Below are 24,197 nucleotides of genomic sequence, written 5' to 3' on the forward strand. Positions count from 1 at the left end.
CTATTCATACAGTTGCTACTCATTCTTCCAAAGTTTCCTTAATTATCTTACAAAAAGCATCTATCTTTATCATAGCCATGCATGAGCTATTGATTTGCGTATATCCTGTAGCCATTCCTGCGTATTCACTTCTCATTTCCAGTTAATCTCATTTTTATAGATATGTATTTCCTTTCGCCTGCTTCACTTGCTGCATTTTTGTATTTACCCCTATCGTCACTTAAAGTCAATATCAATTGTGTTATTCGAGGATTTCTACCAACCATGTTTTTTTTTGTCTAATTGTTCCTGTGCTGTCTTCATTATTTCATCTCCCAAACCTTCCGGTGTCTCCTGGTCTTTTCCACGTGTAGAGCCTTCTTTCATGATTTTTAAGCGAAGTGTTAGCTGTGATTAAGCTATGCTCGGTGAAAAATTCTACCATGCCCTTAGCCCTTTCATTTCTTTCTCCTAGATCACGTTCGCTTACTAATCTTTTTTCTCTTCCGTTTTTTATTACTGAATGCCAGTCTCCCATCACAACTAACTGCGGAAATTTGAACTATGGCGACATCCATCCAAACAGGATCAATGTTCCGTTACTCTTTTCTTGGCTGCTGAAGGACCAACACCGGCTGACATCCTTCGGAGACCGAATAATTCGTATGGGGCAGCATGGCTGTCGAAAACCACCATTGTGAAATGGTGGGTGAAGATCCGTGCTAGTCGCGAAGAGATACAAAACGCCCCCATATACCAAATGTCCCGAAGGAGAAGTTACATCAATTCAAGTAGGAGACGCTCGAATATCTGCCCTATAGTTCTGAACTCCTCCCAAGCGATTATCACAGCTCCCAACTCCTGTGTGACGAGGATGTGCAGCAGGCAGTTACGGACTTCTTCACGCAGCAGGACGCGGTATTTTAGATAACGGATTTCTTCAATCTGGTGCGTTGGTGGGATGATAGCCTCAACGCTCAAGGCCTTTTTGTCTGAGTGGATTACCAATTGTGGATTGTACAGCCTTTGGAAAGGAAACTTTTTGGTCACCTCTTACGTTTGTTTTACCTCATCACACATTGTTTCATTGTCCTCATCATATACAGAACAAGTAGGCACGTAGATTTGTCCTCCAGTAGTGGGTTCTGGCCTCCTGTCTGCCTTGGCTTCGGTAAAGAGTTCACTATGCTGTTTCTGGAAGCTTACCCGCGTTATTCACTCATTTTTTAAAATTTTTCTTATTTATTTTTTATTTTTTTAGTTGCATACACATTCCCCTGATTTTTTAACCTTGTTCTCGTGTGACAAAAGGCCCTGTTCACTACTTCCCTTTTGTGCCTAACTTCAACCTATCCATTTCACTTTTAAAATACTCTAACCTACGTATCAAATTAATGGATCTAACATTCCATCCTCCGACGCGTAGAACGCGACTTTTGTTTCTCGTGATGTCTGCACCCTACTGAGCATTTCCTGCCCGGAAATCCGAGAGGGTGACTATTGTGGCTCTGGAACACTTACTCTAGAGGATGGTATTATCATTAAGCCATACAACAGAGCTGGAAATTTAACAGCTATAGTTTAGCTTTGCTTACATAACAAGGTAATGATGGCTAATGTTGGCCAGACCCCTCAATCTTTCAGACTTTTCCCCCTGAAACTATTGGAAACGCTGCTTCCCCTCTACAGAAGCCATATATTATTTCGGTATCTACATAGGTACCCTTCCGTTGTGGTTGCACCGGCAGTATCGCTACCTGTATATATTAGGTACGTTAATCTCCCCTTCTCTGCAGTGTCCATGATATTTCCCACATGAGTGCTAAAACGCTGTTGTCTGGCGAACATTTAAAATCCCCATTTCGTTCTTTCTCGACCAGCATAGTCATTCGAGTCTGCCGACCGCTGTGGCCGAGCGGTTGTAGGCGTTTCAGTCCGGAATCACGCGGCTGCTACGGTCGCAGGTTCGAGTCCTGCCTCGGGCATGGATCTACATCTACATCTACATGGATACTCTGCAAATCACATTTAAGTGCTTGGCCGAGGCTTCATTGAACCACCTTCACAATTCTCTATTATTCCAATTTCGTACAGCGCGCGGAAAGAATGAACACCTGTAGCTTTCCGTACGAGCTCTGATTTCCCTTATTTTATCGTGGTGATCGTTCCGCCCTATGTAGGTCGGTGTCAACAAAATATTTGCACATTCGGAGGAGAAAGTTGGTGATTGGAATTTCGTGAGAAGATTCCTACGCAACGAAAAACGCCCCTCTTTTAATGATTTCCAGCCCAAATCTTGTATCATTTTTGTGACACTCTCTCCCATATTTCGCGATAATACAAAACGTGCTGTCTTTCTTTGAACTTTTTCGATGTACTCCGGCAGTCCTACCTGGTAAGGATCCCACACCGCGCAACAGTATTTTAAAAGTGGACGGACAAGCGTAGTGTAGGCAGTCTCCTTAATACGCCTGTTACATTTTCTAAGTGTCCTGCCAATAATACGCAGCCTTTGGGTGGCCGTCCCCACAACATTTTCTGAGTGTTCCTTCCAATTTAAGTTGTTCGTAATTGTAATATCGAGGTATTTATGTGAATGTACGGCTTTTAGATTAGACTGATTTATCGCGTAACCGAAGCTCATCGAGTTCCTTCTAACACTCATGTGTATGACCACACATTTTTCGTTATTTAGGGTCAACTGCCACTTTTCGCACCATTCAGCTATTTTTTCTAAATCGTTTTTCAGTTTGTTTTGATCTTCTGATGACTTTATTAGTCGATAAACCACAGCGTCATCTGCAAACAACCGAAGACGGCTGCTCAGATTGTCTCCCAAATCGTTTATATTGATAAGGAACAGCAAAGGGCCTATAACACTACCTTGAGGAACGCCTGAAATCACTTCTGTTTTATTCGATGACTTTCCGTCAGTCACTACGAACTGTGACCTCTCTGACAGGAAATTGCAAATCCAGTCACATAACTGAGACGATATTCCATAAGTACGCAATTTCACTACGAGCCGCTTGTGTGGTACAGTGTCTAAAGCCTTCCGGACATCCAGGAATACGGAATCGATCTGAAATCCCTTGTCAATAGCACTCAGCACTTCATGTGAATAAAGAGCTAGTTGTGTTTCACAGGAACGATGTTTTCTTAACCCATGTTGACTGTGTGTCAATAGACCATTTCCTTCGAGGTACTTCATAATGTTCGAACACAATACATGTTCTAAAATCCTGCTGCATATCGATGTTAACGATATGGGTCTGTAATTTAGTGGATTACTCATACTACCTTTCTTGAATATTGGTGTGACCTGTGCAACTTTCCGGTCTTTGGGTACGGATCTTTCGTCGAGCAAACTGTTGTATATGATTGTTAAGTATAGAGCTAATGCATCAGCACACTCCGAAAGGAACATAATTGGTATACAGTCTGGACCAGAACACTTGCTTGTATTAAGTGATTTGAGTTGCTTCACTACTCCGAGGATATTTACTTCTACGTTACTCATGTTGGCAGCTGTTCTCGATTCGAATTCTGGAATATTTACTTCGTCTTCTTCTTAGAAGGCATTTCGGAAGGCTGTGTTTAGTAAATCTGCTTTGGCAGAATTGTCTTCGATAGTATCTCCATTGTTATAGCGCAGAGACGGCATTGATTGTTTCTTGCCGCTAACATACTTCACATACGACCAGAATCTCTTTGGATTCTCTGCCAGGTTTCGAAACAAAGTTTCGTTGTGGAAACTGTTATAGGCGTCTCGCATTGAACTCCTTCCTAAATTTGGTGCTTCTGTAAAGGACCGCCACTCTTGGGGATTTAGCGTCTGTTTAAATTTGGCATGTTGTGATGTCCTTAGCTTAGTTAGGTTTCAGTAGTTCTAAGTCTATGGGACTGAAGACCTCAGATGTTAAGTCCTATAGTGCTTAGAGCCATTTGAACCATTCGAGTCTGACACGTAGGTTTAGATTTCATAACGGTTCAATCCATTAATTACTCCCTTTAGATCCGTAGAATAACTTACTGGTAACTTAGACTTCACAAAGCGTTTTGATGCCGAAGATAGCTGAATATATGCAATAAATTCGATGTACATAAAAACGTAATCGTACGGTACCACACTCGTTGTTTGTGAAGCCCTGAGAATCTGAATAATAAAGGTCAAAGCTATGAATCTTGAGTTATAACTTTGCAAGCTACATATTGTAAGGAAACACAGCTGTAACCACGACGATGCTAAACATCAAATGCTGCTGTGCAGTTGCAGCCGCACAGAAATACTAAGGATCTCGCCCAGCTTGGTAGTAAACAGATAAAGTCCCTCAGCCATTAAGCGCGCAGTAAACGTGGCATTCGTCGACGCACCCTTTTCGGCGTCGCTGTTCTGTCGATGGCAGCCTGCTTCCGAGTCATTCTTCTCCCCCTCCGTTATCACCTTCACCGAGTGAGTCGCAAGTCATGTGCCATCTATTTATCTCCTCCCTATTCGGTTCCCCACGAGCCGTTCCTCTTAGCGATTCCTCAGCCCCAGGGCATTTTCTCCGCCCCTCGACCGAAGTCACGTCTGTATCGCCCGTCTTTCCCGTTCCTGTTATTCCGAATTGAACAAACAGCATTCCTTTCGTGTTTCCCGGGCATCTACGCAGAAAAGTGCGTTCGAAAGTAGTTTTGTTGTCAAAGTGGTGCTTGGCTCCTTCGAAATACACGGCAGAAAATATTATGTACTTGAAAGACAAAACTAACATTTCACCTTTGTTACTTCTTTCCTTTGATACACACTGTTCGGCATATTAAGTTCCATTCTGAGATGACAATAAAGAAAGCGACAGAATGAGTTTTTCACTCTGCAGCGGAGTGTGTGCTGTTATGAAACTTCCTGGCTGAGTTAAACTGTGTGCCGGACCGAGATTCGAACTCGGGACCTTTGCCTTTCTCGGGGAAGTGCATATGCCTACGAATGGAAAAGGTTTTGAGTTCGAGTCTCGATCTGGCACACAGTTTCTATTTGCTATTAACTTCAAAAAAAAGGAGTAATTCACAAATACTGCAACCTTTCATATAATCTGTGTAGGAAGTGTATGTATAAACTACAGTAAGATTCAGAAAGATTCATCTCATTTCACAAGAGTATATTTTCTACACGAAGAACACAGAAACTTGGGGTAAGTTTTAACTTATGAAATGAAATCGGAAGTTTAATTTCGTGCCAGTAATAAGTATTTAGTTCACGTGGCTAACACAAGGAGCCCATCTGGAGCAGGTACCTTTCGGGTAGAGCTATTTCCTTCTGCAGGTATTCTATAGACAGATCGTCTTAGGCAGCCACAGCTTCTTCTCTATATCTCACATTCTGGTCACCAGCATCTTTATCAGAATATTTGAAATTTTGAGTCCCGCCAGGCAGAGGATGGCCATTCGCAACAATATTAAACAAATTCAGGTAAGGATTTCTATTTTTTTTTTCTGTACGCCGCCTTCATCGGCTTCTAGAGAGACTGGAATACCACAGAGCAGCCGGGTTCTGAACGACATACCTAAACATTCCAAGTTAAGAAGTAGTGTGTCTTCATCTTGTGGTTGTGTTATCTTAAAATATTGTGATTCCCAGTGTTTTTAGTTGCTGTGAGATCTCTAAAAACAAGTCCTGTGTTCTGATTTCATTCGTACCTATCTTCGACAATAGTGTGTGACATTACCCTACAGGCTGGTCATGTTCCGGAACTGAATTCCTCCGACTAATTTTTAACTCGAAAATGGACGAAGATGAATTACTAAAACCAAGACAACGAAGGATTTTGGCAAGCATCTACTGCATACGGCCAACTGGCTGCATGTGAGCTAAGCCAAATTAGAATTATGTCGTTAGGACATCAAAGGGGTGAGAAGGTACTTGTGCGACTCGTGTGTTGCTGGATTTCATGTGTAACTAACGGCTGTGGATGCTAAGAACCTTACAATTCTTAAAGCGCAACTTGGGAAAGGTGAGAAATGAGATGTCATCAGCCCCTTATAGCGAAGAAAAACTGAATCGTCAGTTCTGGAAGCTATGTGTTGAAAGGTCTCTGTTGGATTCCTTTCATGTTTAATTTCTTAAATCTGTTGTCATTTACGGCATAAATTCCTCTTCTAAATTTACTGTGGCGTTTCTGACTATCTGGGAGGAGACTGAGTAGTGGAACGTGTTACTTTTACACATAAACAAGAACGATCTGTCACACTACTACACTTTAAAACACAGTTTATATGTAATTCATGTCAAACAGTCTCATACGGAACCTACATCCGCTTTCTTTTATATACTGTATATGATAAGATACTGTCATCCCCCTTCCCTTCTGTGTGAGAGGATGAATGAGCAAATGTATTTCTAGTTGCATGCTTGAGGGTAGCAAACAAGGCTGTCTGCTAGAGAACAGTAGGACCAACGTCGGAACAGGTAGCTACGCTTTCTAAAAGCAAAGAGGTTTCTATCCTTAGTATGGTCCTGTCCGTCCGTTGTCATGTTGGTATAGGAAGCTGCCCCTCTGGCCACTTCCGTTTGTATTTGTGAGCCACCCCTCAGGAAGGGACCAAGGAGTTGGTCCGTGGCGAGCGTCTGAAGTGGTAAGATCTCCGGCTAAGCGCGTGTCTGCTAAGTCCGTAGGACAATGGATTTCTGAAGTTCAGCCTAAATGAAAATTTAATCACCTTTATTTCAGGTTTAGCTCTAAAATATCTAATGTTATCTTAAATTGCAGCGCAGTGAAATTCTCGTGTGAAGTTCAGATAATTTTCCGGTAGTTGCTTTGTCACTACTTTGTGAGTAAAGTGGAACCACGTGTTGATCAGTAACTCTAACTAAGATCAATCTTAAATGTGAATGCTTGTGTGATTATAACGTCTCGTCTTGACAATATTTTTCAATATAGCAACTGTTCTTTATGTTCAACCCACGTGGGGTGTACTTTGCGAGACCAGTACCACGTGCTTATATAACTGTTTGACCCATCAGGTTAATAGTAAGACGTTAGTAACCAGTTCGAGGTTTTTCTTTTGTAAATTGCTTTTCGATCTGATTTATTTTAATTATCAAAATTATTGTGGAGTTATACGCTTTGTGTAAACCAAGTTGACCACGTGAAGCATGTGGTGTAATCATCAAAGTAGCCCTCAGCTATTCTTTTTGGGAAGATTTCACAGAGAGTTAGTATGAATTTAGTATACCAGTGTGTGGTAATGACATGACGGACAGGATTGTGCTACGAACGTAATTTCTTTGGGTGAAAATTTGAATCTGTTGGTAGTGGTTAACTTTCTCTTGCATACGTTTCAACGTTCTTTGTGTGTTGTTCAATGAATGCAGTGTTGTATGCAGTCTCCCAATCTTGGCTCCATAATTGATGTGTTCCGTAAGATTGCAATCTCACATTTTCACAATCCTAAATAAGGCACCAGTTTAGTTAGGAATCAAGTTTAATATGCTGAAATTTCAATGATCAATCTTAAAATAAATTTCCAAATATAACCTGATTTCTTTCTTTTTATTTAAATTCTCTTTTTTATATATATATTACCGGTTGTTGTGTGACTTTTAAAAGATTATAATTAATATTAGTCTGTTTGGGAATTTCGCAAACCTAGACTACATACCTGGTGAAACAGTTGCTTAGTAATGCAAGATTAACTTCCCCAGACAGCTCACAGCTTTTAACCCGCTTTTATTGTCAATCAGCACAGCTTACATAGCAAATTAAAGCTACAACATTACAGTGTGCACAGTTCATCGCCACGTAAACGCGCGTTGCGTGCTTGTAAGAACGCTAGTTGAAACGTTTTCCCCAGCCCTTCTTCGGTAAATGTAGTAAATGATGATTTCATAATATATCTCATTTGCTTAGCGTGAAACGTGTTGGAGGGATGGATTTAGTAAGAATACAGTGCTTAAACTTACGTTATCTGGTGACGTCAACTGTTCAACATTTGTCTTCCGCTTTTGGGGTACTTTGCAGTTCCGTGTGTATGATATTAATTTAATTGCCATAGCGTCATCTACATCGCTTCTAGGGATTTTAAACGTTAGTAAGAATCACCCGGTTTATCGACAAACTTCGAGAAGTTGTAGATGATGTACTGAGGAATGAAAAGAGAATAGGGAACCACATGGATGAAGCAAAACATTGTGGTCACCTGTTTGATGGCTTGCTGATCCACTTTTGGAAGACTACGCAGTAGCGATTCCGCTTGGCAGGGATTACAATTATTGTCGTCCTATCTCTCGATTATCTCTCATACGTGTTCCATAGGATTCATGTCATCATGGTGGTAAACTATTCGCTCGAATTGTCTAGAAAGTTTTTCAAACCAATGACAAACAGATGTGTCATCCATAAAAATTCGATCTCCGTTTGGGAACGTGAAGTCCTTGAATGGCTGCAAATGGTCTCCAGGTAGCCGAACACAAACACTTCCAGCGAAAGATCGGTTCAGTTATACAGAGGACGCAACCCATTTCATGTAAACACGGCCCATACCATCATGAAACCACCACTAGCATGCACAGTCCCTTGTTGACAACATCGGTCTATTGCTTCGTAGAATCCGCACCACACTCGAATATTTCCGTCAGCTCTTACCAACTCGAATCGGGATTCACCTGACCAGGCTACGGTTTTCAAAAATGGTTCAAATTGCTCTAAGCACTATGGGACATAACAAATGAGGTCACCAGTCTACTAGACTTTGAACTACGTAAACCTAACTAACCCAAGGACACCACACACATCCACGTCCGAGGCAGGATTCGAATCTGCGACCGTAGCAGCCGCGTGTTTCCGGACTGAAGCGCCTAGAACCGCTCGGCCACAGCGACCGGCTACGGTTTTCAGTCATGTAGAGTCCAACCGATGTGATCACGAGCCGAGGAGAGGCGCTGCAGACGATTTCCTGCTGTTAACGAAGTCAGTCGCATTAGTCTTCTGCTGCCATAGCCCATTAACGCCAACTTTTGCCGTACTCGATACCTTCATCGTACGCCACACATTTATTTCTGCTGTTGTTTCCTGCAGTATTACTTGCCTTTTAGCACTGACAACTCTACGCAAACGCCGCTTCTCGGCACACTCTTGACACTGTGGATCGCAGAACATTCAATTCTGTAACTATCTCTGAAGTGGAATGTCGCACGCGTCTAACTCCACTACCAGCCAATTTCAAAGTCTGTTAATTCCCGCAGTGGTCCCCTACTCACGTCAGAAACGCTGTTACATGAATCAACTGAGTAAACATGACATCTTCTCCGACTGTCCTTTTATACCTTGTGTGCGCAATAATACTGCGACCTCTGTAAGTCCATACTGCTATTCCATGACTTTTGACACTTCAGTGTAAGTGAGGATAGGAGGACGGCTTTCATCACAAGTCCTTCAAAAGAAGTGTCCACTGTCTGCACCTCTTCACTGCATACGCAAATGACCGAAACAGTGGATACCCTTTCATCTGAGCTTGTGAACGCTACTGGTGTGCTCTCGTTACTGGCAAAGGACTGACTCCCCTTGGCGTTCAGGATAGACGTGGCAAGTTTGTCGTGAAACGTCTCATATAAAACGTGCGACTGGAGCGACTGCGGGGTAATATTCCGGAGCTGTGCGTGGGAGGGGTGGACGGGGCCGTGGGGCGCGCACGTGACGGCCGAGTGGAGCGGCCACTTTGGCGTCGCCGGGTGTGCCGGCCATAGCAGCCGTTAGCACCTCGCACTGCCCTCCGCTGCCAGCCGCCATAATAATTAGCTGCAGCCCGCACTATGGCGGGGCGTGGCCTACGACGAGAGGACTCGCCGGGCAGATAAGGTCCGGCCGCCACTGCCAGCGGCCCTGGAGATCAGCACTGTTCTCCATCGCAGTGCACTTGCATGCCTCGTCACACCTACGTGTTACGACAGAGCGGCCAGTAGCTAGAACTAAGCTGACGATACGATTGCTCGGCGTACAAGTTGTTAGCACCAATGATAAAAACAACATTAAACAAGAACTGAAAGTGCTGTGCAACACCTTCCGAGCCGACAGATACGACTATGAAACAATAAGAAGAGCAACTACACTACTGGCCAATAAAATTGCTACACCACGAAGATGACGTGCTGCAGACGCGAAAATTAATCGACGGGAAGAAGATGCTGTGATATGCAAATGATTAGCTTTTCAGAGCATCCATACAAGGTTGGCGCTCGTGGCCACACCTACAACGTGCTGACATAAGGAAAGTTTCCAACCGATTTCTCATATACAAACAGCAGTTCACCGGCGATGCCTGGTGAAACGTTGTTGAGATGCCTCGTGTAAGGAGGAGAAATGCCTACCATCACGTTTCTGACATTGCTGCTCGCGTTGGTCAAGATACAATGCCTGTTAGCAGCATATGGAATCGGTGGGTTCAGAGGGGTAATACGGAACGCGGTGCTGGATCCCAACGGCCTCGTGTAACTAGCAGTCGAGATGACAGGCATCTTATCCGCATGGCTGTAACGGATCGTGCAGCCACGTCTCGATCCCTGAGTCAACAGATGGGGACGTTTGCAAGACAACAACCATCTGCACGAACAGTTCGACGAAGTTTGCAGCAGCATGGACTGTCAGCTCGGAGACCATGGCTGCGGTTACCCTTGACGCTGCATCACAGACAGGAGCGCCTGCAATGGTGTACTCAACGACGAACCTGGGTGCACGAATGGCAAAACGTCATTTTTTCGGATGAATCCAGGTTCTGTTTACAGTATCGTGATGGTCGCATCCGTGTTTGGCGACATCGTGGTGAACGCACATTGGAAGCGTGTATTCGTCATCGCCGTACTGGTGTATCACCCGGTGTGATGGTATGGGATGCCACTGGTTACACGTCTTCGCATTGGCGGCACTTTGAACAGTGTGTAACCTCCCCCTCACTTATCGACCTTAATGACAGTGAAAAATTAAACCGCGTGTACCTAATGGAAATTTGGGAAAAGCAATCGTCACCGAAGTTAATTTGTCAGTAAAGAGGGAGGAAAGGGTTACATCTAAATGAAAGCAAAAATGCAAATGAAACTTGTGGCAATTAATTTTGAGAAGGGATAAAGTTAATAAAGAAAGTAAATGTGCGGTCGTCACGTTAACAATTAATTGGCGCTAATTAGATATTTGAGATTTGGGGGAAATTACGGTCGCCAGTCCAAGGACAATTAGTATAGTAACTGAAAAAGAAAGGTTAGTACACATATAATTAGCACTAGAAGCGTGGCAACTGAAGGTTGACACGTGTAGTGTGAGAACTGAAAGTTTGTCAGAAGTAATAAATGTCGCTACACTCTGAGTTAATTTAGCAAAAGAATTAATAAAACCGGAAAATCGAAAGTTAATTTAATGACTGAAGTTTATAGTGAGCTTTCTTTCTGAAGCACATCGAAATTCAGTAAAATGCGGTTAGTCTTGGACTACCTCAACAATCATTTCAAAAGCTACTTGAATCTACGCAATTTAGAAACAAGAGATTTAACTTTGAACTTGAATTAAATGATTCTGAACAATTAACAATAGTAAAATTTGGTACGTACCAAGCTGAGCTGCAGTCACAGGTAACTAAAATACGGTAACAAAAACTCGCACTCTTAATTTGTGCTTGTGCAATCTAAATATTGTAGCCAGCTATGAATACTTTAACTGAACTTTGAAATTAAAGCAGTGAAATAGAATAATATTGCTTTAATGCTGGCGTTTGAATTTCAACGACAGTCGGGTTCATTCCGGAAAAGGAAGGGACCCTGCTTGGTAATGCAATTGGGACAATGAGCAACAAAAGTTCATGCTACGTTGCTGTAATTTTGTGATTTGAACAGTTTTAAAAGCTGAGGTCTGCCATACAGTTCTAAAACTTTACGTGCTTCCAGTCTTCCTTGTTGGTTGATCGAAGGTTTGAAGCCGTCGATCGAGGAGGTGGCGACAGTCACTCATTGTCGGCCGTCGCTGTTGCAGAAGCTGGATGTTGGCGCGCCTCCTTCTCTACACGGTCACCAGGCGAAACGGGCTCTTCATGTGCGCCAGCTAATGTTTCCCGTCCGCGACACCGTGTCAGAAACTATCATAGCAAGTCGAGCGCAATTACAAGCTGCCAAACCCCGAAAGCGTGGCAACTCGCGGGAGCGTCACACAACACACCTGCTCCACTGCACTACCCCAGCCAGAATCTCTCTGCCCCCGCTCCACGCGACAGAGTTAACACTACCAAAGATCCTAAACACTTTCGTTCTCCACACGACCTATCGATGTATTCATTCGATAGTACAGTTTTCCCTAGGCCAGACCCAGCGTATAAATACAAACAATATTCACAAAACAAACCAATTATACATCGACATAAATGCATATATATACAAATAGTAAAACAATTACAATATACAAAGACACAGAAATGTTATATCTTCATGTAACAAAATAAGGAAAAAAATTTATAGTGCAATAGATGGAAATAGAAGGATATGCATTTCCGGCGTTAAGCCAGCCGCAGTGGCCGTGCGGTTAAAGGCGCTGCAGTCTGGAACCGCAAGACCGCTACGGTCGCAGGTTCGCATCCTGCCTCGGGCATGGATGTTTGTGATGTCCTTAGGTTAGTTAGGTTTAACTAGTTCTAAGTTCTAGGGGACTAATGACCTCAGAAGTTGAGTCCCATAGTGCTCAGAGCCATTTGAACCATTTCCGGCGTTACAAGTGGTAATTACAATTCAGATGTGTTACGACCCGTGGCTCTGCCCTTCATGCGATCCCTGATAAACCCTACATTTCAGCAGGATAATGTACGACCGCATGTTGCAGATCCTGTACGGGCCTTTCTGAATACAGAAAATGTTTGACTGCTGCCCTGGCCAGCACATTCCCCAGATCTCTCACCAACTGAAAACGTCTGGTCAATGGTTGCCGAGCAACTGGCTCGTCACAATACGCCAGTAAATACTCTTGACGAACTGTGGTATCGTGTTGAAGCTACATAGTCAGCTGTACCTGTACACGCCATCCAAGCTCTGTTTGACTCAATGCCCAGGCGTATCAAGGACGTTATTACGGCCAGAGGTGGTTGTTCTGGGTACTGATTTCTCAGGATCTATGCACCCAAATTGCGTGAAAATGTAATCACATGTCAGTTCTATATGTCAGTATAATGTATTTGTCCAATGAATACCCGTTTATCATCTGCATTTCTTCTTGGTGTAGCAATTTTAATGGCCAGTAGTGTAAGTTCAGTGGGAAGCCAGATAAGGGAAATGAAGTAAAACAACAACTCCTGGTGGTGCGCTAAACGTACGTCAAATGTGTCACTGATCCAGTAGGCAAGGTGCTTTACACAGGAGGCATCAAACCAGTTTTCCGGAGTGGCCGCAGGACATACGTTTTGGTAGGGTCCGCTAAGAACGGCGGTAAAGGCCCTCAACTGCGCAGGTGTACACGAGATATAGCGTGAGTGCGGTCTCACCTACATTGGGAAAATCGGAAGGCCTGTTAGCACCTGCGTAGCACCACATTTCGGCTATGTTCGGTTGGGGCAACACCACAGATCGGTGCTATCAGAGCTCCGCCGCCTGCGCAGGAAGTCAAGTTTCAAGGCGGCTGCAGATATGCACACGAAAAATAGCAGACATCAATAGGGAAGATGGTTCCTGGCGCCACTTTACGGCAGGCCGCGTGTAACTGCAAGCGAGAAGCTTCACCGGAGTTCAGACGACCCGCCTGACAAACAGCGCCATACAAGTGACGACTTCTTTAAGCTGCTCTCAGCAGGAAGCCGGCCGCTATGGCCGAGCAGTTCTAGGCGCTTCAGTCTGGAACCGCACGACCGCTACGGTAGCAGGTTCAAATCCTACCTCGGTCATGGATGTGTGTGACGTCCTTAGGTTAGTTAGGTTTAAGTAGTTCTAAGTTCTAGGGGACACCAGATGTTAAGTCCCATAGTGGATATAGCCATTTGAACCATTTGACAGCAGGAAAACTTGGGCTACAGGGGTTTGTCGCCAATTCTTAACTGATTCTCGGTATCCAGCAACCCACACAACCCAGAGATAGTCGGCTCCATATCCCTTCCTTTTCTCCTTATACCCACCAATGTTATTTCGGTTCAATAAAACTTTACAATAATGATATCGATTGCCTTTGACAGTGTCAAAAGAACGCAATATTGATGCAACCACACCCCAGCTAATCCGTCTTTGCCCTGTAAAAAACCGTCGCAACTCTGCTGGAACGTCGTTACATTTTTTACATGTTTTAAGTATTTATTACTTATTATAAGTAAATATTTTGATGTATTTCATAACATGACGCTGCAAGATACCCTGTACGCTTTTAATGTCATGATGACAGAATTTTTTCACTTTCACATTTAACGCACTTCAGCGGCGTAAATACTGACATGAGAAGCCAAATGCAAGTAAATGAAAGGATGTCCATTCCTTCTGCCCCATTCCATTCACAGCTCAACAAACGTCGTCTATAAATCATCTCTCACAGCACGTTCTTTTCAGATGTATGGCATTTTACCTTCGAGTTTTGCTTATTAAGATATATCGACATCTATGTTATACTCCATCGTCTTTCAAATAATCCTGTGAGCATATCCTTCCTCTGTTCCTCGCATACTGTAGAGGTCTTGTAACATCTAAGGATATCACGACGGTTGTGCATACGTCACGTTAGGTCGATGTCAGCTCCACTGTCTTGCGCACCAGACAGTTTCGGTATTTATACTTGAAATGACGTTCTTATCAACAAAGCTTGTGCTGGTAATACAAGAGAAAATTCTGGAGGGTATCGTAGAAAACAAAAGGGCTACATTTTTAAGATTTTCGGCACAGAAGGTAGATATCAACAAAGTTTGGTTTGCTCCGTATGTGTTTATAGCTTACTTCATTCCTTAAAACCAAGTATTGTGTTGCGAATAAATGTGCCAGTTGTTCAGTAAAAAAGTGTCATCCGAAGTCTAGTCACTCGTGTAGATCGTCGAAGTGCTTCTTTATTGGTTTTTTTCGTTTGTAAGGAAATTTACTCTCGATACGTATCTCTCACGTTTGTCGAATTACCCATTCTGAGAGCAGCATTCCTAAGAGTTCTTATGCAGTTGCAACGTCGTACTCTCGGATTTCAAGGCCTTAGGCACAGTACTGATTCATTCGAGTACTTTATATTGGACAAGAAAGCTGCAGGATTCAATCGTGTTTTTAGGGTGCATTGCTAAATCCTGTTCGTTATATTTCTTACTCGTAAGAATTATGTTTCTCAGATCCTTAAGAAAGTCAATGAATCTATAAGTATATAAAAGGTGTTGCGTCTCTAAGCTCAAGGGCTTCCGATTAGTGTCATTAGCGTTACCTTACAAGTACTGACGAAACAACATTTTCCGTTCTATGTGGCCAAAAGGTTTGCAGATGTTCTCAACTGGTAAGAAATACTGGACTGTTTCTCGATTAGCTCCTACAGCGCCTTTAAGGATTAAGTTTAAATTGTAGTTTGACGGTGTTTTTCATACCGTTATATACGCCACTCACGATGAACGCTCCGTCACAGCCTTGACCGCAACATTTATTTGCGTCGACGCACTGCCACACTATAGATTCAATTAATTGGTTTTTCTGACCTAATGTGGACTGATCGTTGAGCTGGGTAAACAAAATAAACGATTCGTATATATTTACCTCTGATGGATTTCCAGAGTCGTCTTTTATTGTTTTCAAATAGCTTAGGACTTCCCTAATCTCATCAATTTTGCTACGTTTTCCACTTTTCCTTTCCATTTTAAGTACTCCATTCTTTCTCTCATACACCATAAGCTCCTTGCTCTCGTAGGTCCCTGAGCATTGTCCCCCTTACCCAGCCTAGTTACTCTTTCATGTTATCGTTAGATTGTCACCTTAAATATGCGGGGTTATTTTCCGCATGACCCCTAAGAGTAAGGAGGCAACATTTCGCAATGTGAAGCAGCAACAATACAGGGTTCCATGCAGCAGCCCACACCGTTGCTTAGCAACAGTTTGCGACGAGAGGATTGGTGATCAACACACACTTGTCTTTCTCCAGCCCTAAAATTATCAAGAAAACTCTGGAATGCAGTAAGAGCACGGGGCAAGGATTCCATTTGGAAGGTAAGTCATTAAAAAGGTTTGATATCTGCCGATCTGTAAAACCTAAAACACAAGCGTTAAATGGAGTGCGCCTTTTGGTGGACGCACGACATATATTCTGACAGGCGTATATGTTTAAGGTGATTTGCTTTTGCAAACTAGTCAAACAGGCTCTTTATTATGGCTTGTCTGGAGCAGAAACCATTTTTTATAAATATTGTACTTACAGTAAAATCGGAAAGCATAGGAATTTTCGAAACTCCGCTACAGACTGAAAATCTTAATCTAGAAAGGAATTTTCATTCTGCAACCAAGTTTGGTGTCAACTATACTTACGCATTCACTTGTATAGGTAATTTCGACTAGTCGAGTGAATCACCATGGTGCCTTGAAGCACAAATTTTCCATGCATATATTCCAGTTTTGTAAGAATCGAGTATATGAGTATGGTATCTTGAAACGCAAGGTTTTCAAGCACATATCAGAACAAATAATACAATTGTGTAAGAAATTCTAACATATTTGTATTTTTTTTGTTTTTGTCAGAAAACTGATTTATATTTTAAATCAGAGAGGTCTTAAATACTTTAGCTATTAACGGGATTAAATGCGATTTGAAATTGTTTATTCAGCTGACAAATAATCACATTTATCGTCTTTTTTGACGCAGTTCGTATCGTCAATCCCAGTATAGTCCGCCGTATCTCGTATCTCCGAAGGGCAGGTTCAGCCGCCTGCTTGGAAAATTTTTGCCTATCCTTCGCACACTGGCACCATTCGCTCTAGAAATGCGAAAAGTGTATCTTAACTGTATCTGCTACGAGTAGATATATACAGGGTGAGTCACCTAACATTACCGCTGGATATATTTCGTAAACCACATCAAATACTGACGAATCGATTCCACAGACGACCGTGAGGAGAGGGGCTAGTGTAATTGGGCAATACAAACCATAAAAATATGCACGGAAGTATGTTTTTTAACACAAACCTACGTTTTTCTAAATGGAACCCCATTAGTTCTGTTAGCACATCTGAACATATAAACAAATACGTAATCAGTGCCGTTTGTTGCATTGTAAAATGTTAATTACATCCGGAGATATTGTAACCTAAAGTTGACTCTTTAGTACCACTCCTCCGCTGTTCGATTGTGTGTATCGGAGTGCACCGAATTACGTAGGGATGCAAAGGGAACGGTGATGGACCTTAGGTACAGAAGAGACTGGAACAGCACATTGCGTCCACATGCTAACACCTTTTTATTGATCTTTTTCACTGACGCACATGTACATTACCATGAGGGGTGAGGTACACGTACACACGTGGTTTTCGTTTTCAATTATGGAGTGGAATAGAGTGTGTCCCGACATGTCAGGCCAATAGATGTTCAATGAGGTGGCCATCATTTGCTGCACACAATTGCAATCTCTGGCGTAATGAATGTCGTACACGCCGCAGTACATCTGGTGTAATGTCGCCGCAGGCTGCCACAATACGTTGTTTCATATCCTCTGGGGTTGTAGGCACATCACAGTACACATTCTCCTTTAACGTACCCCACAGAAAGAAGTCCAGAGGTGTAAGATCAGGAGAACGGGCTGGCCAATTTATGCGTCCTCCTCATCCTATGAAACGCCCGTCGAACATCCTGTCAAGGGTCAGCCTAGTGTTAATTGGGGAATGTGCAGGTGCACCATCATGCTGATACCACATACGTCGACGCGTTTCCAGTGGGACATTTTCGAGCAACGTTGGCAGATCATTCTGTAGAAACGCGATGTATGTTGCAGCTGTTTGGGCCCCTGCAATGAAGTGAGGACCAATGAGGTGGTCGCCAGTGATTCCGCACCATACATTTACAGTCCACGGTCGCTGTCGCTCTACCTGTCTGAGCCAGCGAGGATTGTCCACGGACCAGTATTGCATCTTCCGTAGATTCACTGCCCCATGGTTTGTGAAACCCACTTGATCGGTAAACAGGTAGAACTGCAACGCATTCTCTGTTAATGCCCATTGACAGAATTGTACTCGATGATTAAAGTCATCACCATGTAACTGCTGATGTAGCGACACATGAAACAGGTGAAAGCGGTGACGATGCAGTATGCGCATGACACTACTTTGACTCAGTTTGCCCGCGTCTCGTGGTCGTGCGGTAGCGTTCTTGCTTCCCACGCCCGGGTTCCCGGGTTCGATTCCCGGCGGGGTCAGGGATTTTCTCTGCCTCGTGATGGCTGGGTGTTGTGTGCTGTCCTTAGGTTAGTTAGGTTTAAGTAGTTCTAAGTTATAGGGGACTGATGACCATAGATGTTAAGTCACATAGTGCTCAGAGCCATTTGCACCATTTGACTCAGTCCACCGGCTCTCGCAATGTCCCGTGTACTCATGTGTGGGTTCATGGCAACAGCAGCTAACACACCAACTGCACCCGCTTCTCGTGTGACGAGCCTGTTACGGCTCCGTTTGCGTGCTACGACCATACCTGTTGCATACAGTTGGCGGTAGATGTTTTGCAATGTATGCTCTCTGTCCGGGTACCGTTCTGCATACACCCTGCAGGCTTCAGCTGCATTTCGTCGACACTCGCCATAGATGAGTATCATCTCCGCCTTTTCAGAGTTCGAATACACCATGGGCACAGTTCCTACAACACTACACTATCACAGACGTCTGGTAACACGGTGTACTACAGTTGGTCTGCGTGCGGAGACGAATGCAGAATAACAATAGCAGCAAGCGCTACATGCGGACACTGCGACAGCTAGACCAAACCACAACAGTGCACTACAGCCACACTCGTAAACACGTTCGTCATCGTAAACAGGTCCCTGCAGATGCTGCTTGCCGACCGTGGCCCGTGTTTCTTACAACACGCAACTGAACGTCGAAGGTTTCAAGCGTCAACTTTAGATTACAATATCTCCGGATGTAATTAACATTTTACAATGCAACAAACGGCACTGATTACGTATTTATTTATATGTTCAGATGTGCTAACAAAACTAACGTGGTTCCATTTAAAAAAACGTAGGTTTGTGGTAAAAAACATACTTCCATGCAGTTTTATATGGTTTGTATTAAACAATTACACTAGCCCCTCTCCTCACGTTCGGTCTGTGGAATCGGTTCGTCAGTATTTGATGTGGTTTACGAAACATATCGAGCGGTAACGTTAGGTGACTCACCATATATATATATATATATATATATATATATATATATATATATATATATATATATATGTGTGTATATATATATATATATATATATATATATATATATATATACTCCTGGAAATTCAAATAAGAACACCGTGAATTCATTGTCCCAGGAAGGGGAAACTTTATTGACACATTCGTGGGGTCAGATACATCACATGATCACACTGACAGAACCACAGGCACATAGACACAGGCAACAGAGCATGCACAATGTCGGCACTAGTACAGTGTATATCCACCTTTCGCAGCAATGCAGGCTGCTATTCTCCCATGGAGACGATCGTAGAGATGCTGGATGTAGTCCTGTGGGACGGCTTGCCATGCCATTTCCACCTGGCGCCTCAGTTGGACCAGCGTTCGTGCTGAACGTGCAGACCGCGTGAGACGACATCCAGTCCCAAACATGCTCAATGGGGGACAGATCCGGAGATCTTGCTGGCCAGGGTAGTTGACTTACACCTTCTAGAGCACGTTGGGTGGCACGGGATACATGCGGACGTGCATTGTCCTGTTGGAACAGCAAGTTCCCTTGCCGGTCTAGGAATGGTAGAACGATGGGTTCGATGACGGTTTGGATGTACCGTGCACTATTCAGTGTCCCCTCGACGATCACCAGTGGTGTACGGCCAGTGTAGGAGATCGCTCCCCACACCATGATGCCGGGTGTTGGCCCTGTGTGCCTCGGTCGTATGCAGTCCTGATTGTGGCGCTCACCTGCACGGCGCCAAACACGCATACGACCATCATTGGCACCAAGGCAGAAGCGACTCTCATCGCTGAAGACGACACGTCTCCATTCGTCCCTCCATTCACGCCTGTCGCGACACCACTGGAGGCGGGCTGCACGATGTTGGGGCGTGAGCGGAAGACGGCTTAACGGTGTGCGGGACCGTAGCCCAGCTTCATGGAGACGGTTGCGAGTGGTCCTCGCCGATACCCCAGGAGCAACAGTGTCACTAATTTGCTGGGAAGTGGCGGTGCGGTCCCCTACGGCACTGCGTAGGATCCTACGGTCTTGGCGTGCATCCGTGCGTCGCTGCGGTCCGGTCCCAGGTCGACGGGCACGTGCACCTTCCGCCGACCACTGGCGACAACATCGATGTACTGTGGAGACCTCACGCCCTACGTGTTGAGCAATTCGGCGGTACGTCCACCCGGCCTCCCGCGTGCCCACTATTCGCCCCCGCTCAAAGTCCGTCAACTGCACATACGGTTCACGTCCACGCTGTCGCGGCATGCTACCAGTGTTAAAGACTGCGATGGAGCTCCGTATGCCACGGCAAACTGGCTGACACTGACGGCGGCGGTGCACAAATGCTGCGCAGCTAGCGCCATTCGACGGCCAACACCGCGGTTCCTGGTGTGTCCGCTGTGCCGTGCGTGTGATCATTGCTTGTACAGCCCTCTCGCAGTGTCCGGAGCAAGTGTGGTGGGTCTGACACACCGGTGTCAATGTGTTCTTTTTTCCATTTCCAGGAGTATATATATATATATATATATATATATATATATATATATATATATATATATGTGTGTGTGTGTGTGTGTGTGTGTGTGTGTGTGTGTGTGGGGGGGGGGGGGGCGGGGGTGTTTGTGTGTGTGGGTGTGTATGTGTGTGTAGTGTGATGTGTTTGCGTTTAATGATGACGATGATGATGATGATGCTGAGAGAATGGACAGGGTGAAAATCGTAGCCTATTCCTCTCGATTAGCGCTAAGGAAACCGCCGAGCACCGGCCGTTGTGGCCGAGTGGTTTTAGGCGCTTCAGTCCGGAACCGGGCTGCTGCTACGGTCGCAGGTTCGAATCCTGCCTCGAGCATGGATGTGTGTGCTGGCCTTAGGTTAGGTAGGTTTAAGTAGTTCTAAGTCTAGGGGACTGATGACCTCAGATGTTAAGTGCCATACTGCTTAGAGCCATTTGAACCATTTGAAACCGCCGAGCCGAACGTCCTCATCTCCCGGGCGTATCACCGTTGTCACACGCTCCCACTACATGAAACACACTGGAGGGCTTTGTAATTTAATCCAAGACTTTGGCGTTAAGTCTGGTGGTCAGGAACTTACCACCATCACCTGTTCTCCCATTTCCTGAAAAGGTAAATGGAAAGCTGCGTGGCGTATCCAGGCGGTTTCCCATCCAAGTACCGGACACGGCGGACGTCGCTTAACGCCGGTGACATGGCAGGAAACCGTATTTATTTTCTTCTGTTTTTTTTTCCATTTTGTTCGTTATTGTTTTGGCATTTGGTCTGGGTCGACGTCACATGATACCTCTTCATGTTCATCGTTAAACCCTTCACACAGTGTTTCTTATTACAGAGAGCATCCAGCCTTCTGACTGATCACGCTGAGCTACTGTGCCGGCACGTATTCAAGGAGGCAACGCCGTTGGCCATCTCTCCAGTACTAGATCGGTAAACTTACTCGTAGCTGTAACTCTGGCGATTGATCGATGCTGCGCACAGTAAGATTGACATTCTGGCCGTCATTTCTTTATGCTCTATTTCATTTTAGTGGTAAACAATTAACAGCCGTAATGACTATTTATATATGACCTCTTACGTCGTTTACCACCTAGTCTGACTCATCAAGTAGTCCTGTTGACGATTGTTTCATTAAGGGCATGACACACGAGCGATATGTCTCTGGCAATGGCGGCTGCGATATTGTTACGTTTACTAACTTTACATTATTAATTCAATGTTTTAAATTAACGTATTAGAAATATTTAGACACTTTGACAAAAGCAATTAGTAATGAAAGAGTTAACAAAAATCAAACATACAAATTACTCTTTGAGGAAAATTATTTTTTCGGTTTTACTTACGAGAAGTCTTTCAATTTCCATATAAATGAAACTCGTCCATTGGTAGCATTCGTACCTGGAACTGTGTTATGGATGGGTGTAGAGCAATTTCTCATTCGGCGGACTGTTGTAGCTTTCTTCCTAGGTCTTGATGTGCTATGTTGCTGTGCCTTGATGTTGATAGGATCTCGTCGGTTTGGTGTTGTTAAACAATTTCTTGGCTGCCATAGTTGCTGACATTCGTCACAGTTTTATTAGGGGTGTGTCTAATGCTATGATCAGGAAGTACATAAAGATTTCATATTTTCTTTCTTCTTGTTGGTCACGTAGATAAGTTGGAAATTGTAATTTTCCGCTGTTTCTCAGGTGGAAGACGGTGTGTGCTGTGCGGGTGACGACCCGGTCGCTGTCGTAGGTGCCGCCACACAAGAGCGATTTACCAAGCAATTTCAACCAGTGCTTCCAACGCCAAACTGTCGGTAAGTTCTGTCATGTTTAGTGGCAGAAGCACTTGATCTGACTATATCGACAAACACTAGGAAACTCGGAATCAGCTAACTGATAAATCTGACTAATTTTTGCAGTTCTCCTCTACATTTTAATTTTATCTTTCCATTTATCTCTTTCTTCCTTCGGGATCCAGGAAGCTCCTTATTCTCGCACTGCCCTTGTTCGCTCCACATACCTGCACCCCTGACACACTTAACAATTACACATTTGCGAACACAATTTTCTTCTGCCAACTTCGAATCTCTATTGTTCACCATCTTTGGCAATCGACATCAATTGATCTGAAGGTATTCAGTTCGAGAGGAATGAAATAAACCCTTGATACTTCGTGATGAGTCGGATGAAGGCAGCCAAATACCAGGCCTACAAGAATGTTGTCATTGCGTCTTCTGAACGCTGACTGAAAATATGATATTTCGCTATACATTTAGTCGCCAAAACTCATGGATGGGTACCGGTTAAGGTCTTTGATCATCGGCTGCTGAAGACTCTACGAATTATTTTTCTCAGTACAATTCAGGTAAAAATAGGTTCCTGACGTCCCACAGTACAATTACCAATGCTCTGACACAAAGTAGTTTGTCTATCGCCCTATAAGGCTCTGCGGAAAGCCACGAAGTTGAAACTGTATAAAACAATAGTAGTGGTTGTGATAATTTATGGCAGCGAATTCTGGATTCAGACAAAAAGAGAAATAACATACGGTCAGCAGAAATGAAGATTTTTAAAAACTGCCGAAGGTTGCTCAATGGGGGACCACATTAAAAATGATGATATCAAGGAAGAATTGGTAATTTATAGTTTAAAAGACGAGACTGAGGAATACAGGAAAGAATGGGGAAAACGCCAGAAACAGATGAATGAAGACAGCATTCCAATCGCTGTAAAGAAGTACTAGCCCTCAGAAAGCAGAGAAGTAGGACAGCCGAAAAGGAGATCGAGTATTCATGTTCAGTCGGAACAGTCATGTTGCCTAAGCCTTCAAGCGCAGAAGGAACAAACTAAAAAGGATATTGTTGTTGAACTGAAAAATTAATTTCCTATTATGAAACGTAACATGTCTTCATGGTCGTTGTGCATCTGCTCTTCAGAAAGAAAAACAGAAAAACGAAATCTATCTTTCTTGAAAATAACAAGAACTTATAAAGACTCCTCTATAACGGTGAGATGCGGTGGTCTGGAAAATGTGATATGCTATTTGGAAATTAAATACAGTATTTTATGAGTATTTTATGGATTGTACTACGCAGCTTAATTTTCAAGCATTTTATTTTAAATAAATTTTTACAATTTTCATTTTTGGATTACCGAACCAGGCTAAAAATTCTTAGTTGGCAAAACCGAACTGACTTTTAAAATCCCGAAAAATTGTAATCTGAACTTTCTTTTCTTCTTCTTCTCCTTCTTCTTCTTCCTCTTTGTCGTCATCGTTGTCCTCTCCACATTTGAGATGGTCTTCCCTGCCATCGAGAGCGTTACTAATGCCACATTTTTTGAAAGATTTAACGATAATGTCTTACTCACTCTAGAGCATGACTGTTTTATCCACTGACACAA

At 43.7% G+C, this 24,197-nt stretch overlaps 1 long non-coding RNA gene across 1 annotated transcript in view; it reads left to right on the top strand.

Moving 5' to 3' along the window:
- Positions 1-24,197, top strand: part of LOC126203446 (uncharacterized) — a 455,238-nt gene that overhangs the window by 188,686 nt on the left and 242,355 nt on the right. The window contains exon 2 of the long non-coding RNA XR_007540265.1: positions 22,497-22,609. This is a non-coding gene — a long non-coding RNA (uncharacterized LOC126203446). The remainder of the gene's footprint in view (positions 1-22,496; positions 22,610-24,197) is intronic.

This window comes from Schistocerca nitens, chromosome 9, assembly GCF_023898315.1.
Source record: "Schistocerca nitens isolate TAMUIC-IGC-003100 chromosome 9, iqSchNite1.1, whole genome shotgun sequence".
Classification (NCBI taxonomy): Eukaryota; Metazoa; Arthropoda; class Insecta; order Orthoptera; family Acrididae; genus Schistocerca; species Schistocerca nitens.